Here is a 19,764-nt window from a genome sequence, read left to right on the forward strand (position 1 = left end):
CATGGAACAAGAGAGCATCTTGAAGAGGAATGCAGATGGCATGTAAGATGTCCCTCCTCCTGCCCCGCGGCCACTCCCTGTCACAGCACACATCAGACCAGGTGGCTGACCCTGTTGGTACCAGGTGTTGCCATTGTACATATGTAAGTTCTCAAGAGCCAGGCTGCCATCAGGGCTGTGCAGAGATCAGAACTCCCAGGAGGCTCTGTCAAGACTGGACTTCTCAGTGAGACCCCAGCCCAGGCCTTCCCTGGACAGCTGAGGGCCCATGAGCTGGTGAGGAAACCTCCTCTGCTTGAGAAAGAATGCTTCTGAAATGTTTCTTGAAGAGTGAGAGGCCTGTGCCAGGCAGTGTGGCACCCACCTTTGATCCCAGCACTTGGAAGGCAGAGGTAGGAGGATTGCTGTGAGTCTGAACCCAGCCTGAGCTTCAGAGTGGCTCTAAGTCAGGCTGGGCTAAAGTGAAAATCCAACCTTAAAATCAAACAGAAAGAAAGAGTGAGAGGACTAGGGCAGCACTCATAAAGAGCACACATTAACTAGCCTGAAGGCAAAGAGGGCCTCTGTGCGCTGGCGACTGTAACAAACCACTAGGGGGCGGTGTAGCTCAGTGTCAGATCCTTTGTTCAGCATTAGGCACAGAGGAGGGATTAAGCGCGAGAAAAAAGTTAAAGCATGCTTAGTAACACATGCCTGTAATCTCAGCACTAGGAGAATCAAAGCAGGAGAATCAGAAGTTCCAGATCATCCTGGACTGCACAGGAAGACTGAGGCGAGCCTAGGCCACATGAGATCTCTGTCTCTATATCTGTCAGTCTATTGGTCTATTTGTCTGTCTGTCTGTCTGTCTGTCTGTCTGTCTGTCTGTCTGTCTGTCTATCTATCTATCTATCTATCTATCTATCTATCTATCTATCTATCTATCTAATCTGTCTATCTATGAGAGAGGGTATCACCAGATGTTTAGAGGAAATGAGTCAGTTAGTGAATAAATGAGAATGTGAAGAGTGAGTAAATGAGAACAAGTGGGCAAGGAATGAAGTGATTAGGGGAGCATTATGCACAGGGCACATATATAAGAGGTGAAGAGGCAGAACAACTGCAGGATGGATGAAGGGGGAATCCCTGAAAGTGCTTGGAGGTGAACAGAAGGCAGTTAGATGAGGAAATGAGCGAAAGAGGATGATGAACCGAGGTCTCAGAACCTGCTGCAGACGTGCCCAAACTTGCCCAGCCCCAACGCTCATGCTAATTGTCCTTGACCAGTGGTGGGGGGGGGGGGTGGGGGGAGGGCCTCTCTCCAGTCATCTCCTTAAACCGCCTGTCTGGCCAGTCTGCAGGAGAACATGACCAGTTGACACTGGGCTGGGAGGAACACTGAGAGGGAGAGAAGGGAGAGCGGAATAGGGACCGAGCCTGGGTATGGAGAGGCGTAAAACCTCCTCACCAGAGCACACCTCTGCAGTCCCGCCAGTGGAGCCACAGCGGGGTGGGACTGCGGCCAGGGCAGCCGAGACACCAAAGGAGTCAGCGAGCCGCAATGTCTGAGGAGCCGCAGCGCAGGCCAGAGGAAGAGGAGGACTGCTCCCTGTGCCCAAGTGGCTTAGCCTCACATCTGCATGCTTGAAGACTCCATGCTTCCATACATAAGACCGTTACTCAAAAAATAAAAATAAACTAGCAACAAAACACTCTCTCCCCATTTATCTCCATTCTCCATACTCATTTCTTCTATTTTCCCTATCCTTATTTCTCCTATTCTTTTTTTCCTTCTCTCATGAAACATGAAGGCAAGGACAGAGGAGGTGGGCCATGGATTTGTTCCTGCAAATAGTCTAGATGTTTCCCCAGCAGGGGCCCAGCGGTAGTCTTCCAGGACAGCTTCATCCACTGGGCTCAACTTCCCACTCTGAGGAGGCACTGGGTGCCAGGGAAGGCCAGATTTCCTCTGACTGTGAAAAAGCCTGAGGCTGTGGCCATATCTCCTCCTGGGCTGGACAGAGGTCTCTGGGCCAGGTGTGTGGACACATGCTGCTCCCTTGACTTCAAGCCCAACTTCCTGTTGAGACTAAGAGGAATCCAAGACCACCTTCTCCCTGTGGCCCAATAAAAAGCATAAACACACTCAGACAGCACTCTTAGAACTTTCTAATATACATGGCTTATTCTGGGCTGTGCCAACCCTGCTGAACCACAGCCCCTCACCTGACTTCTTCCCACTGAAACTTTTTTCCCCTTTTCCCAAGTCTTTTCCCTCTATCCCCAGCCTCTAAGCTTGACATCATCTCTGCCTACTTTGATGTTAATTGTCTCAACTTCCACATAAGGAGGGTGGATGCTAATGACTAGTTCTTCTGAAGCAGTAGATATGTTAAGTTGCACACCCCATAAATGAGTACAGTCATTTTTGTCAATTGCAAACGTTATTTTAAACATGCAGGTAAAATATAATGCATAAGTGTATCTTGGCTTCCCCACTTACCTGGTTTCCTGTGGCTTCATTCTCTTCCCCACTTGCTAGAGACACTGTATTTGTGGAAACATTTTTCATTTCCTTCCTCTCTTTAGAATGTTTTTATTATTTATTTATTTATGAGAGAGAGATACAGATACAAAGAGATAGATAGAGAGATAGATAGAGATAGAGAGAGAGCCAGAATGGGTGAGCCAGGGCCTCCAGCCACTGCAAACAAACTGCAGAAGCATATACCATACCACCACGAGCTCTGGGTAATTAAACCTGGGTCTTTAGGCTTCACAGACAAGCTCCTTAACTGCTACCATTGCTCCAGGCTTTTGTTTTTCTATTGTGCAAAGCAACACAGACTCAGCACACAGCTGGTCTCCTCCTCAGCCTCTGGCAGATGTGTTATGGATTTGCATAAACACTAGGCTGCACACTTGGGTGATGTTTCATGGGGGAAGTGATGGGGTGTTCTGGTCATACATTCTGGAGGTTGTCATCCCCTCAAGTGACTCTCTGGAAAAAAATCACTAACAGTGGTGTGTCATTAGACGACAAGCTGGTCTTATTGGCAGTTGTGCACTCTGGGTCCTATTTGGAGAGGGTTTTGATTTGATACAATTGTCTGGAGGGGGTCATTGCTCTCAGGGGTGTTCAGAGACTGTGGAGTCACCCTGTTGCTGGCCATGCAGTTAGTGCTGTCTGTGGATTGTGAAGCTCTGGAAGTCATACACTCTCATGAAACACTGGAGGAGAATGAGGTGCAGGCTGGTGGGCTATTGCTACCCTAACTGCTCTTCCTTGTACCACCAACACTGCTCATTTTGTGAGGATCACAAGGATTATGCCGGTGTCATATGGGCATATACCACGTAGGTGCATAGCTGTCCTCCTGAAGCATTCTCTACCAGGGTTGTGATGGCAGCTGACTCTTCATCTTTCATTATTAGATTTCTTATCATATAGCTTGGAGGGCATGGCAAGGTTGGAAGACTAGGCTCACTTTTCTGTCTTCTCAGGGTCATGGGGTAGGCTGGGAGCCCATTGGAGTCCTGGCAATACAACTAGGGAGCTGGGTTCAACTTAATGTTCAGAGCTGTCTCTCCAGGAAGTTTCATGATTTAAAATTAAATCCTCCCTATTGACTTGGGCGACAAACTGCATGGTACCTGTCCCCACAGAAATCCTGCTTTGAACATTGTTTGTAGTGTGTCTGATGGAGAAGACTGGGCAGAATCATTACTGAGTTTCAGCTAGACATGACTCCTGATTTTCTAACTGTAGGCCTCTGTGTTGTGACAATGGTCAAGAGATGATTATACGTATCAAATCACTTGACAGCTTGAAGGCAGTTTACGGCTTGAGACCAAGGTCTGTGTTTATATTCCAGAGAGGATCATTTCTTGTAATGGGAGATATTCTGCTACGAGGAAGTATAGGACAAAGCCCAGGCTCCTTATGTCCACTGTCTGAGAATCAAAACACTCTTCACCAATATGTCTGGCATACAGAAGGGTTGTGTGACACAGAATTGATTCAGCTCTTTTGGCGGGGGGGGGGCAGGGGTGGCTTCGGTGGTCACATAATTTTACTTTGCCTTTCTTACTTAACATGCTATTGAAGGCTTTGATTCAAGATGGGCAAAGACCTCAGAAAGGCAGTATTGCAGTGCTGCCAATGTAATCTATGGGCCTCCTCCTCCTTCAGCCTGCCTGTCTCTACTACGTGGGTTTATAGCTCTTCTCCTGTCATGTTCTCCATCACCGTCTAGATAACTTCCCTCATTTCAACAACGCTGTGGAGTCTTACTATACTAGGATGATCAACTTTTCATAATTTGTCCTTCACTCTCAATGAGAAACCATGCTTGCTGCCCCACCTTAATGGCAACACAAATGTTCATGCAGAGGTGATAAACAAGCTTTCCATAGGCACAAGTGTCTGGGCAAAGGGTATTCAGAACTTGGTAACCATTGGTAATGTTCTCTTCATTAGCACAGCTAGCTTTCGGGTCTTCCTCCATATTCACCTCTGAATTTTCAGGCCGGGTATTTCCAGCACCACCTGACACTGCTCGATAAAAAGAAATTCACAGCACATATAGGGGGTAAGTGAACAGCTACACGTTCGTACATCAAAAAATAACAGATCTTGGGACGTGGGAGATGGCTCAGGGGTTAAAGCACTTTATATACAACTCTGAGTACCTAGGTTTAGATCCCTGTGTAACTGGAAGCTGTCACAGTTCTTGTAATCCCAGTGTGCTTATGGTAAGAAGGGAATCAGAGACAGGAGACTTTCTCAGAAGCTTGTGGATGGAATGATCCAGAAACTGTGCCTCAAAACAAGGTTGAACATGTTTATTGCTGCTCAATTTATAATAGCTGGGAAATGGAACCAGCCCAGATGTCCCTCAACAGATGAGTGGATAATGAAGATGTGGCTCATTTATACAATGGAGTTCTACTCAGCGGTAAAGAAAAATGAAGTTATGAAATTTGCAGAAAAATGGATGGACCTGGAAAGGATTATACTAAGTGAGGTAACCCAGGCCCAGAAAGCCAAGCGCCACATGTTCTCTCTCATATGTGGAACCTAGCTACAGATGATTGGGCTTCTGCGTGAGAATGAAAATACTTAGTAGCAGAGGCCAGTAAGTTAAAAAGGAGATATAAAGGGAAGAGAAAGGAAGGGAGGAGGATATTTAATAGGTTGATATTGTATATATGTAATTACAATGATTGTAATGGGGAGGTAATATGATGGAGAATGGAATTTAAAATGGGAGAGTGTGGGGGTGGGGAGGGAGGGAATTACCATGGGATATATTTTATAATCATGGAAAATGTTAACAAAAATTAAAAAAAAAAGAAGGTTGAATAGTAAGACCAACCAAAATTTGTCCTTTGAACTTCACACAAACCATGTGCCATGAGCATGTATGACACATACACACATACACACACACACACACACACACACACACACACACACAAACATGCACGCACACACCAAATTAAAACAAACTGCTGATGTCTGGAGAGATGGCTTAGCAGATGAGGTGCTTGTCTGAAAAGCCAAAGGGCCCAGGTTCTATTTCCCAGTACCCATGATTAGATGCACACAGTGGGACCAGCATCTGGACTTCATTTACAGTGGTTAGAAGCCCTGGGATTTCCATTTTCTCTCTCTTTCTAATCAATAATTAAAATAATAATAATAATTCCTAAAAAGTTAAAAGAGAACTAAAGTTGTAGGTCAGTTGTAGAATATTTGCCTAGAAAGTGTGTGACTCTGGGTTCAATCCCTAACATCAAAAACAAACAAAATTCAGAGATCTGTCCAACATCCTAAGGATGCACTTCAAGGTTGCAAAAAACTGTAACAAACCAAACACCAAAAGTAAAATAATCAGAGCTGAAATAAATAAAATAGAAGCTAAAAATAAAGAGGTTACAAGAATCAAGGTTTGGTTATTTGAAAGAACCAACAAAACTGATGAACCTTTACCAAACTAAGAGAAAAGAAGCAACTTAACAAAATTAGAGACAAAGAAGGTAATATTATCACAGGTGCCCATAAAATCCAGGAGAATCATTAGGGAATACATTAATAATTTATGTTATAATGAATTGAAACATCTGTATGAAATGAAAAAATTTTTCAACAAATAAATCCTATGAAAATTGAACCAAGAGCATATAAATCATAAATAGAGCAGTAATAAGGTACAAGACTGAAATAGTACTGAAAGAATTTTCCCAACAAAGAAGATGTCAGGTTTCAATATCACTGAGATTAGTAGGTTTCCCTTCTTGGGCATATGTCTCTAGCCATAGGCTTTTGCTTTGATATATACTAGCAGGCATCAAAACCCATCTGTGGAGTGGGCCTCAAATCCAATCAGAAAGCAGTTCACATTCATGCCACGATTGCAATAGTGTGCCTATCTTGCCTGGCAGCTTGGATGTGACATACATGGGATCCTTCCCCAGGTAGGACTGTTGATGGCTTGTCTCCCAAAATTAAATAGGCATCTTGTGGTATAAAGAAGGGAGGACACTTCTAACTCAGTTGCAGCTTAGTTTCTCTATGTCCCACAACTGAAACTTGGGGGTCTTCAGCAAGATGGACTTATCATCTAGTTTTGGTGGCAATCCAAGAGCAGTGGCAAGAGCCTGTATTGTTTTATGGGCTCTGTGGCCTTCCTGACCAAAAACTGATTAGGAAGTCTCTCATCCTTAGCATTGGAGCCTATGGTTCTGAGAATAGCTTTATCCACTCACATAGGAGACCTTCTCTCAAACGCTTTTATTTACTTATTTATTTATTTTTGAGGTAGGGTCTCACTATAGCCCAGGCTGACCTGGAATTCACTAGGTAGCCTCAGGGTGGCCTTGAACTCACAGCGATCCTCCTACTTCTGCCTTCCAAGTGCTGGGATTAAAGGCGTGCACCACCATGCCTGGCTTTCAAATGCTTTTAATTGGCGTACCAAGTAGTAGTTTTCCATATGGTTTATTAACGTATCTTGAATTTTATTTCTCTTCCTATCACCTCCTTCCCTCCCTCATCTCCTTACCTTATCCCTGCTTAAAATTTTCACTTGTCCCCTCCATCTTCATGTCACATGCATTCTATTACCCCCCCCCCAAAAAAAAATTATCCTCTATGACTCCTTTCTAGATTTTTTACCTGTAGAGACAATGACTAAGAGCCACTAACCTGGAAATCAAAATGATCCACATGAGAAGGAACACGCAGTTTGTGTCTGAGCCTGTGTTACTGCACTTCATAAATACTTTTCCAGTTCTATCCATTTCCAGAAATTTTCATTTTTCTTTGAAATTGAATGAAACTCCATATACACCTCATTTTAAAAATCTGCTCAGGAAATACTTAGTAGCAGAGGCCAGTAAGTTGAAAAGGAGACATAAAGGGTGGAGAAAGGAAGGGAGGAGGATACTTAATAGGTTGATATTGTATATATGTAATTACAATGATTGTAATGGGGAGGTAATATGATGGAGAATGGAATTTCAAATGGGAAAGTGTGGGGGTGGGGAGGGAGGGAATTACTATGGGATATATTTTATAATCATGGAAAATGTTAATAAAAATTTAAAAAAAATCTGAAACCCATGGCAAGCTATGAAGTTATGTTTTTTTCCTTAAAAACTTTGAAAGAATGTGTGTGCACTATGTGGTAAGAAAAAAAAAAAAACCTGCAAATAAGTACAATAATTCTCAGATAAGGGGTGGGTTCGGTTATCTAAATAACTGCCTCAATTTCTTCTGTCTGTTAACTCTGCCTTCATATTCATGTTTTTGTCAATTATTTTGTTTGTTGATTCTGCTTTGCAAACCAAACCCCAAATAATTGACAACCATGTCTTCCTTTCACCCAGCTCATTGCCTGCAATGCTCATTGGGCTGAGTACCATCCCAAAGTCACTGAAAATATTGGACACAAATCTAGCTTCTGTCTTTTCTCAAGAGGGATTAATTGAAGTGCTTCATATAAATGATGTTAAGGAAATCTTTCATTCATTCTCCTTCCTATGTTATCATTGTAAATATTAATAATTGCTACCATTGCAAATATTGATAATAATTATAAATATAAATAAGAATTACTAAGTGATAAATTAGTAATTGATGTATATATAGATATCAGTTACTCTGTACTATCTCTGACTGGTACTGAAATAATTGTGGCTTTTCAAATCACTTCAAGGCTGTCTTGTCATCATGACGTGTCATTTGTTTCATCAATAAACACATTATATTGCCATAAAAAAAAATCTGTTCAGGGCTGGAGAGATATCTTAGCGGTTAAACGCTTGCCTGTGAAGCCTAAGGACCCCGGTTCGAGGCTCGGTTCCCCAGGTCCCACGTTAGCCAGATGCACAAGGGGGCGCACGTGTCTGAAGTTCGTTTGCAGAGGCTGGAAGCCCTGGCGCGCCCATTCTCTCTCTCCCCCTCTATCTGTCTTTCTCTCTGTGTCTGTCACTCTCAAATAAATAAATAAAAATTTAAAAAAAAATCTGTTCATCAGTACATGGGCATATAGGCTGGATTCATTTCCTAATTATTATGACTAGAACAGCAGTAATCATGGATGAGCAACTATCTTGCAAGTGGAGTGTAGAGCATTTAGGTTATACACCCAGGAGCTGTAGAGCTGTGCCATAAGGTATCTCTATTCTTTGGCGTTTTGAGAAACGTCCACCCTGCCGTCCATAGTGGCTGAATCAGCTTAAATTCCCATCAACAGTGAATAAGGCTATCTTGGCCTTCACACCTGTGCCAGCATTTCTTGTCATTTGTGTGTGTGTGTGTGTGTGTGTGTGTGTGAGTGATTTGATTTTGATTCTATACCTTGTGACTATAATGAGATGGAATCTCAGAGTACATTTTAATTTGTATTTTCCTGATGGTTAAAGGTATTGAATATTTTAAAAAATATTTATTACCCATTTGTATTTCGTTTTTCTGAGAAGTCTCATTTCAGTTCCTTCGCCCATTTTTATTGGATTGTTTTCCTGATGTTTAATTTCTTGAGTTCTTAGTATATTCTAGATAACAATTCTTTGTCAGCTGGGAACAGTTTTCTCCCATTCTGTAGGCTGAATTTATACTTGACTATTTCTTATGCCATACAAAAGCTTTACAATTTTATGTGATCATATTTGTAAATTATTTATCTTACTTCCTGAGTGATTGAAGTCCTAGTTAGAAAATCTTTGCCTATGTATGTACCTTTTAGTATACTCCCTACCTTTTTCTTTAGCAGTTTCAGAGTTTGGAGTCTTCCATTAAACTCTGTGATCCATTAGTTAATGTTTTTTTTGTGCTGGGTGAGTTCTGTCTTCATTGCTCTAAATATAGATACCTGGTTTTCCCACCAGTATTTGTTGAAGATGCTATCTTTCCTCCAGTATTTTTGTCATCTTTGAGAAAAATCAGGTGGTTAAAGTTACATGCACAAATATGTGCATCCTGTATTCTAGCATAGCAATTCTTTTGACCAAGACAGTGGAAACAGCCAAGTGAACATAACCCAAATGTGATCTGTGGCATGATGTACCTGCCTGTATTGGGATGATGGAAAAATCACAAGGAGCAGATAAACAGAAAGTGAGGAGCAAGAGCAAAATATAGCTGACATCCTTGCTATTGGCCTCAATAAGGGGAGTTTCTTGGTGCTTAAGACAGACCCTCAGAATAAACGTCTATTCAGAGAAGCACAGGGCTATGCAGGCAAGAACCAGCCCCATCAAATCCTTCTGAGCCAGGAAGGTTTATGTAGGCAGTGGACTAGCTCTGCATTGGCACATTGATCATGTGGACCCTTCACACGCTGATACAAATGTGGTGAAAAATTCAATATTGCATCAGTCCCACAGCCATTATTTTCTCTTATTTGCCTGTCTACAAAAGTAGTTAAATGAGAGACAGGAAGGGGCGGAGCCGCAGAGACGCATGCGCCACGGAGGAGCCCGGCGCCGGCCCGGGGGAGGCGCAGGTGTGACTCCGCGGCGTGCTCCCGTCTCCCCCGGCCCCGACCCCATCCTCGTCCCCACCCCATCCAGCCCCAGGCCGTCGACCCCCGGCCCGCGGAGCCTGCGGCGACCTCGGAGGCCTGCGCCCATGACCGCGCACGCCGCCACCTCCTACGGGCTCTTCTGCAAGGGGCTCTCCCGCACGCTGCCCGCCTTCTTCGAGCTGGCCTGGCAGATGCGCATGAACTTCCCCTACTTCTACGTGGCGGGCTCGGTGATCCTCAACATCCGCTTGCAGGTACACATCTAGAGCCGGGATGACTACGGCTGGCCCCCGGGCCGGGGCGGGGATAGCGGTGTGCATGGCAACGCAGGGAGCTGTGGGAACGCAGTGCCGAGGTCTCGCGAGAACACGGGCAGGGCCCGCGCATGCGCGCTGCGCTCGTAGCGGGCCTCCCCTGCTGGGCCGTGTGCCCCGTGACGCAGGCGCGAGCTGGGGAAGATGCTGTCGGGGGAGCGCGGAGGCGCGGTGGAAGACCCCACGGGACTATGTAAAGAAGCCGTGTATCCTTAAACCCAACTCTGGACACATGGCGGGATGCGAAAGTGGCCGCTATGAATTATAAAAAAGGTCCAAGTTTTTCTGCAAAAAAAAAAAATTATTTGCAACAAACCCATGTTCTAAATGTAAAAAAAAAAATCAGACATGAATTGGTTGGGAAGCAAGGCATTCGTTAAAGAAGAGGCAGGCGACATTAAGAATGTTCTCTGAAAGGCATGCATCTGTTCATCCCACAAAAAGAAACGTTTGGTGAAAGCTACAGGAAAAAAGGTGTTCTCCAGACACGAATCCTGAAGTGCACAGGATTGTGAACATGGAATTGTGTGAAAATGGACTTAATTCAGTGTCCGTGGGAGCTGCGTATGAGCTAAGACCTTGGAGCCAAACAAATGAAAATCTGGAGGTAGCATAATGTTTTGACTATTCAGTGGATAATGTTTATGTAATGATTCAAAGGCTGTGCATAACGTTCCTCCTTGAATGTTTAATATTGGTCATAAAGTGGAATGCAGATGATGGTGTAAACCTTGATGTAATAGTACAATTACACAAGTGGAGGGAGAGTAAAGTAAATGGATTAGTTGTAATATCCTTATAAGGGCGGAAGTTGGAAGACACAATCTGTTGTGAATGGAAAAGGATATTTTTCTTACTTGTGGGACAGTCTTAAATTTCTTAAATTGTAATAAACTGTACTAAAGGGAGAAGTGACCGACCAGGAGTCACTGCATGAGGTCAACAACAACAAAAAATGCTCAAAGATGTTCACGAGAAATGTCTCAAACATAAAAAAGTTCCTGGTGTATGTGAATGTATACTAGAGATTTTTCTTTTTCCAGCAGTCTAGGGATGAATTAGTAATTACAGGTTTGTTTGATTTTTTAAATTTGGAATTATAACTGAGGGGCTGGAGGGATGGCTTAGCAGTTAAGGCAGTTGCTTGCAAAGCCAAAGGACCCAGGTTCAAATCTGCAGGACCCATGTAAGCCAGATAGACAAGGTGGAGCATGCGTCTGGAGTTCGTTTGCAGTGGCTGGAGGCCCTGGCATACCCATTCTTTCTTCTCCCCCTGCCCTTTCTCTCTGTCAAATAAATAAAAATAAATATATTTAAAAAGAATTTTTAAAAAAAGTAGTTAAATGAGCAGCCTAAGCTAATTTGTTCCATTTGATTTTGTTGACAATGTAAAATACACTATAACATTGACTATATTTTTCAATTACTATTATAATTTCAGCTACTATTACATATCTTGTTTTAGACCAAGTAAACAAATGTGTGTGTATATGCTTTAATTTGACTTGTATATTCACAAGGCAACTTCTTTGATCTGGCAACATAGGCCAAAGTCTACTTTCAATACATAATTTCTGCTATAGTAGAGACAGTATACTTAATTCAATTAAGAACATCTAATAATTATCACAATTTTGATTTTACACAATCTTCCTGTAACATATGTGTTAAAACTTATCTGTAGCTTAGAATAACAAATTTATATACAATCAGAAACAATTTTAACATGTATTGGTTCAACTTATTTCCATTACTTCTAAATCATTTTCTCTCTTGTTACACTCATTTAATGTCATATACATACCAATTCCCTTTTTAAATTATTTAATTAGCATATTTATTCAGGGAATTACAAGCAAAGGAAAAGCACCCACGTGCTAGAGATCCCACATGAAGTGTCTGGGAAAACCACGAAAAGAAAAGAAAGTTTAAAGGGCTCCTTCCCTGTGTGGAGCTGGAGGGGATAAAGACCCCATGGAGAGGCTAGGGGCTAGTGGGCTTTCACCAACCAAGTGGACAGGGAGCTCAGAGCTCCATTTTTTTCAAAAAAATATTTATTGGCAGCTTCCATAGTTATGGAAAATGAGCCATGATAATTCCCTCCCCTCCTCCACTTCTTCCTTCAAAATTCCTATACCCTCCCCCTCTCAATTATTCTCTTTTATTTTGATGTCATCATCTTTTCCTCCTATTCTGAGAGTCCTGGGTTGGTAATAACAGGCATTGCTAAGTCATGGATATCCAGGACATTTAGCATCTGGAAGACTGCATTGTAAGCAGTTCTATCTTTCCTTTGGCTCTTACATTCTTTCCAGTCCTCCCTCCACAATGGACCATGAGCCTTGTATGGTGTTTTTAGAGGTCTTTCAGTGCTGACCACTCCTCTGTCACTTCTCAGCACTATGGTGCCTTTTAAATCATCCCAGAGGTCACAGCAATCTGAAAAGAGAAGCTTCTCTAACCCAGAAGTGAGAATAGCATTACTAGGCAGTATTGTGAATATAATGTGCACATTTAGCCAGTTGCCAGCAGGTATTACACCCCTAGAGCACATGACCTCCCCTGTCATAGGTTTTCAATACCAGGCACGCATTTCTTCACCTGGAGCAGGCCTCCAGTCCAATTAGTGTATAGTTGGCTTCCTCCATAACAAACATGCCACTCTTGCACCTGTTAACTCATTTGGCCTGGCTTGGCAAACTTAAGGCTTGTAGTATCCACTGTTGTTATGTCCACTAATGACTTCTCTCTCCCATTGGACTGGATGCAATGTAACTTCTTCCAGCTTTCTGTCAGCTAGTGTAAGACGAGGAGGTTTTCAGCTCAGGTCCAGAATGACTTCTCAATGACCTTGCAGCCCAAGCATGTCGAGTCTTCGGCAATAGAGACTAATGCCTATTCCTGGTGGGAAACCAAGAGCCTTGGCAATAGTCGGTAATGATTTAGGGAATCAGAGACCTTCCTGGACAACAAATAATGAAAAGTGTCCCATTTATGGCACCGAAATTTTTCTAGTAAATATCTATGGATTCCAGGTGTGCTATTGTCCAAAAGAGTAGATTTCCATATGGCTTATTCATATTCTCTTAAATTTTGATGCATCATTTTTTTTTCTTCCTACTGTGTAGAATCCCATCCTCTAGCTATACCACATCTTGGATATCCATTTGTCTAATGATGAGCATCTGGGTTGATTCTAGCTCTTAGCTATTACGAATTGAGCAGCTATAAACATGGTTGAGCAAATCTCCCTGAACTGAGGCATGGACCTGGCAGGATAGATGCCCAGTAAGGGAATAACTGGGTGTGTTGATAACTCTGTAGTCAATGTCCATGTTGCTTTCCATAGTTGGTGTGCCATCTTACATTCCTACCAATAGTGTCTGAGGGTTGCTATTTCTCCTTACCCTTGCCAGCATTGTTTTTAATGTTTTCTATCCTTACTGGGGTAAGGTGGAATCTCATAGTTGTATTAATTTGCATTTCCCTGAGAATTAGGGATAATGAACATTTTCATAGGTGTGTGTTTGCCATTTGTATTTCTTCCTCTGAGAATGGTTTGACCAGTTTTTTGCCCCATTTTGTGAGTGGGTTGTTTGCCTTTTTATTGTTTAGCTTTTGAGTTCCTTGTAGATTCTAGAAATTAGGCCTCTGTCAGTTGTATAGCCAGCAAAAATTTTCTCACATTCTGTGGATAATGTATTGGCACTGCTTATTATATGTTTGTGTGTGCAAAAATAAAAAACAAAAACAAAAACAAACCTTTTCAGCTTCATGAGATTCTAATTGTTGAGTGATTGTTTAAGTTCCTGAGTTACTGGGGTTTTATTCAGGAAGTATTTTCCCATTCCTATATCATGGAAAGTTCCTCCTATTTTTTTCTTCCAGTAGTAGCTGAGTTTCTGGTCTTATATTGAGATATTTGATCCATTTAGACTTGATTTTTGTGTACTTTCCTGCATATGGTTATCCAGTTTGTCCAGCACTATTGGTTGAAGATGATGTGTTTTTGCTAGCCTACATTGTTAGGACATTTGTCAAATATCAAGTACTTGTAGTTACTTGGCCCAAAGTCCAGGTCCTTGATTCTGTTCCATTGGTCTACAATCCTGTTTTATGCCAGTATCATGCTGTTTTTATTACTATGGCTTTGCAATATAGCTTTAGAACAGGTATGGTGATGCCTCCAGAGGTGTTTCTTTTGCTGAGGATATACTTAGATATCCAAGGCCTTCTGTCATTCCATATGAATTTTGAGATCATTTTTTCTATCTCTGTAAGGAATAATATTGGGATTTTTATTGGTATTGTGTTAAATATGCATATTGTCTTTGGTAAGATTGCTATTTTTACAATGTTAATTCTGCCTGTTCATTTTTCTCCAGTCCTCCCAAAATTTTGGAGTGATTTTATGTTTTCATTGTATGGATCTTTCACATCCCTGGTTAATATTATTCCAAGGTATTTTGTTGTTATTGATGATATTGAAAATGGGACAATGTCGCTTATTTCTTTCTCTGTATCTTTGTCTTTTGCATATAGAAAGGCTACTTATTTGTGCAATGATTTGGTATCCTCCTACTTTGCTGAACAAATTAATCTCCTTTAAGAGTTTTGAGATGGAAATTCTTGGGTCTCTCATACATAGAGTCATGTCATCTGTTAATAGGGATAACTTAACTTCTTCCTTTCCAATTTGTATCCCTTTTATTTCTTTCACCTGTCTTATTGTTTGAGCGAGGACTTCCAGTACTATGTTGAACAGCAGAGGTGAGAGTGGACACCCCTGTCATGTTCCTGATTTCCATAGGAATTCCTTAAGTCTCTCCCCTTTAAGTATTTGGGCTTTAAGAGCTTTATATATACCTTTATTACATTGAAATATAAACCATCCATGCCTATTCTCTCCAATGTTTTTTATCATGAAGTGATGTTGTATTTTGTCAAGGGCCTTTTCTACATCGATTTAAATGATCATGTGGTTTCTGTGCTTAAGCTTATTTATGTTGCATCATGTGATTCTTGTGATTATGTTTATATAATGTATTATGTTTACTCATTTCTGTATGTTGAACAATCCCTGCATCCCTGGAATGAAGCCTATGTGACCGAGATGGGTAATGCTTTTAATATGTTGTGGAATTTTGTTTGCAAGTATATTGTTCAGGACTGTTGTATCCAAGTTCATCAGGAATATAGGCTTATAGTTTTCTTTTCTTATTATCAAGGGAATGCTACAACAAGAGGATATCACAATAAACACAGGTGCACCACAGCTCATAAAACAATACCTGCTTGACAAAAAAAAAATCAGAAATAACTACCAACATCATCACAGTTGGGGACTTCAATACTCCACTATCATCAATAGCCTCCAAACAGAAAATTAACAGGGAAGTGAGAGAGCTCAAGAAAACCATAGATCAATTACACCTAATGGGCATCTACAATACATGCTACCCAAAATATGCAGAGTACACATTCTTTTCAGCAGCCTACGAAACCTTCTCTAAAACAGATCATATACTGGGTCATAAAGCCTGCCTCCATATGTTTAGGAAGATCAACATATTCTCCTATGTGATATAAGATCACAATGCTCTGTTGCTTGAAATTAACAACAAAACATGTGTCAGGAATCCCATCAGTGCCAGGTAACTGAACGATACACTTTTAAACAATAAATAGTGGACAAAATAAACACATGAAATTGCAAAATTTCTAGAAATAAATAACAAGATCATATCATACCAAAATTTATGGCACACAATGAAAGTGGTCCTCAAGGGAAATTCATAGTACTAAATGTCTTCATAACAAAGACAGAGAAATCCCAGATCAATAACCTAATCATGTACCTAAAGACACTGGAAAAGCTAGAAGAATCCAATCCAAAAAGCTCCAGATAGAAAGAAATAATTAAGATCAGAGCATAAGTTAATGAATTTGAAACTAAGAAAAGAATTAAGAAAAATTATGAAGCAAATAGTTGGATCTTGAAAAAAATAAACAAGATTGATAAACTCGTGGCCAATTTGATCAAGTGAAAAAAAGTGACACTTCAAATTAACAAAATTAGAAATGAAAAAGGAGAGCTCACAACAGACATAAATGAAATTTGGAGGATCATCATGACTTATTTCAAAAACCTCTACTCCTCAAAACTGGATAATATGGAGGAAATGGATGAATTCATGGAAACATACCTCCTAAAAAAGCTAAATTCAGCGGATATTAACCTCATAAATGACCCATTGAGATTGAAAAGGTAATCAAAAACCACCCCCAAAAGAAGAGTCCAGGACCAGATGGCTTCTAAGCTGAGTTCTATCAAACCTTCATGGAAGAATTGAAACCAACTTTTCTCAAACTGTGCCACACAATTGGAGAACAAGGAAAGCTCCCCAACTCCTTTCATGAAGCTGATATCACCCTAATACCAAAACCAGGCAGAGATGCCACAAGAAAAGAAAACTACTGGCCTATTTCCCTGATGAACTTAGATGCAAAGATCCTGAACAAAATCCTCACAAACCGAATTCAACAAATATCAAAAGCATTATCCACCTTGATCAAGTAGGCTCCATCCCACAAATGCGGGGTGGTTTAACATATGGAAATATGTCAATGTAATACACCACATAAATAAGCTTAAACACAAAAACTACATGATCATTTCAAGAGAGGTAGAAAAGGCCTTTGACAAAATACAACATCCCTTCATGATTGTTCAATTTTTTAAACCATTGCCATCCTTACTGGACTAAGGTGAGATCTCACAGTTGTTTTAAATATGCATTTCCCCAATGGTTAGGGATGTTGAACATTATCTTAAGTGTGTGTTAGCCATTTTTAATTCTTCTTCTGAAAACTCCCTATTCAGTTCTCTGCCCCACATTTAGAGTGGCTTGTATGATTTTTTTATTGTTTAATTTTCTTTTTTGTATCTTGTAGATGCTAGATATTAAGTTTCTTTCAGTGGTATAGCTGGAGAAGATTTTCTTCATTCAGTGGTAATATATTTGCTCTGCCTATGCATATGGTGTGTTCGTTTGTGAACTGGCTTTTTAATCTTCATGAGATCCCATTAGTTGAGTGATTGTTTAATTTCCAGGGCTACTGGGGTTTTGTTCAGAAGTCTTTCCCTACTTCTATATCATAGAGCATACCTCCTATTTTTTCTTCTAGTAGGAGAGGAGTAGTAAGAGAAGAGTTTCAGGTCTTATATCTAGATCTTTAATCTATTTGGACTTAATTTTTGTGTATGGAGATATGAATGGGTCTAGTTTCATTTCATTTTATTTTATACATTTATTCAAAACAGTGTGATTAGGTTATGCCTGTCTATGTAAAAAACACATATTTGAAATGTTTAAAAACAAGTTAAATATTAATATTTTGCAGTATGATATTTCAATGTATAAATATTGTGTGTACCATATTAGTACTTTCATATTTTGTGGTATTTTTGAAGGGCATGTGTTCTTATTTTAGTTATCCATACAATAAATAACAGGTTATTGAAATGTAGCATCAATCACTATTGTAGAATTATAAATACTCATATGTGAAAAAAATTCTGAAATTCAAATAACTCAAAACATGTTAATGCTATTTAAATCCTAGTGATACTATTTACACTAGAGATTTGTTCAAAAAGTGTTACATCCATCCATTATGCATCATCTACGGTTATTTTCCCACTATAGCACTGGAGTATCACAGCATCCTCAGAGACCATGTGGTCATAAAACTGAAATGATCTACTATCTGGCCACTATATATAAATATACTATATTTAATTTACACCGCCTGCAATAAGATAATGGCCATTTTCAGTTACCTTATCACACAAAACCCACAGTGCAATAAATTCCAATTTTGGAAAATGAATAGTGATGCTATTATATTATGGCTTGATTTGTTGGACCAAAATAATCCCATCCATGCTTTTGGAGAAAGTATCAGGCAAATTCTTTGAGTGAGCAGAAAATCAGTTGGGGAAGATGATACATATCTGGACAGGGATGAATGCAGTTAAGGCCTCTTAAATGTGCTGTCAGACACTGACCACCTGAGGAGAATCATGTTGTGTGTTGTTTAGTTAATTTTGAAAGAATAAATACAATATTACATAACAAGTGTTCAGAAGCATGTGGTACATTATATAGTTTTACATATCATCCATTAATCTCTTCTTTTTAGTATTTTGTCATAGTTTGGAAAATGTAGGCCGTAATCCTACTAATAAGAGAGAAGCAGCTGAACACAAGTATATACAATTTTATATACAATCAAAGGATAAATTTTTGAAACTCATTCTTATACTTTTGCAAGAGTGGGGTAGATGTCTTGGTGTCACACAATCTAAAAACAATTAAAAATAAAATTGTTGATGATCAATTCATTTGTCCACAATTATTTAACCATTTGTAAATATTACATACAATATTGTACTATCCAGAAAGACATTCAGACTTGGTATCAATTCATGTTTCATGGGAACAAAATGCTGATATATTCCTTCAGGAAGGACAAAATAATATTCAGAAAAAATATGATGATATGGTAAATCATCACATCTTAGTTTTACCAGGAAGCTGACATTAATGCCAAGACTTACCTCTTCCTCTGGGATTATTCCTCATGCCTGGCTGTCTTTCATATGGACCATGAACAACACTTCACTGTCACAGACATTCTGCAGCCACTCTATGTATTTTCCCCTCATCAGCATCTGAAACGACTGGTAAGTTGAGCAATTCATATTCTGTTTCAAGGTTCCAGATGCTGAGCCCTCTGTTCCTGTGCATGGAAATCTCTTAGTTCAAATATGAGTTCGATTTTATGTTACTTTGGGTAGTAAGTTAAGAATTGTAGATCAAAATATCCAAATGGAATTTCAGAGATTTTGACCTGATACTTTGGATTTGATGTCTCACAATGAATGTCATCACAATGATTAATAGGATGTATAAGAACAGAAAAGAAGGGATGACAGTAATTTAGCATCAAGAAAAGTACAAGCAATGAAGATCTGCTAGGGACCAATTCTTATTCACACTTCTTCAGCACTACAATATTGAGAAGCCAGTCCCCAATAGTTGAATCCTTGGGAGACAAATGACATCTGTATAGTAACTGATACTAAGCAGAAGTTATACTAATTTAAATTATGTAAAAATAATTTTATTAATTTCTATGTTTATAAACTTTTAAATAAAAACCACGAAGAGTTTATTTCATTTGAGGTGTTATAAATGCCCAAGATTTGTGATCTACAAACCAGTAACTACAAATGTGCTAAGTAACAAGAAACAGATTTTCAACTGTGTCACTTTCTCAGTGTCAGCCATTTCCTTTTACATTCTGGACAAGGACCTTCCATGGTCTGCACAATCTGATCATTCCTCAAGTTTTCCAGTGGATTCCAGACA

The sequence above is a fragment of the Jaculus jaculus genome, chromosome 23 (assembly GCF_020740685.1).
Source record: "Jaculus jaculus isolate mJacJac1 chromosome 23, mJacJac1.mat.Y.cur, whole genome shotgun sequence".
Taxonomy (NCBI): Eukaryota; Metazoa; Chordata; class Mammalia; order Rodentia; family Dipodidae; genus Jaculus; species Jaculus jaculus.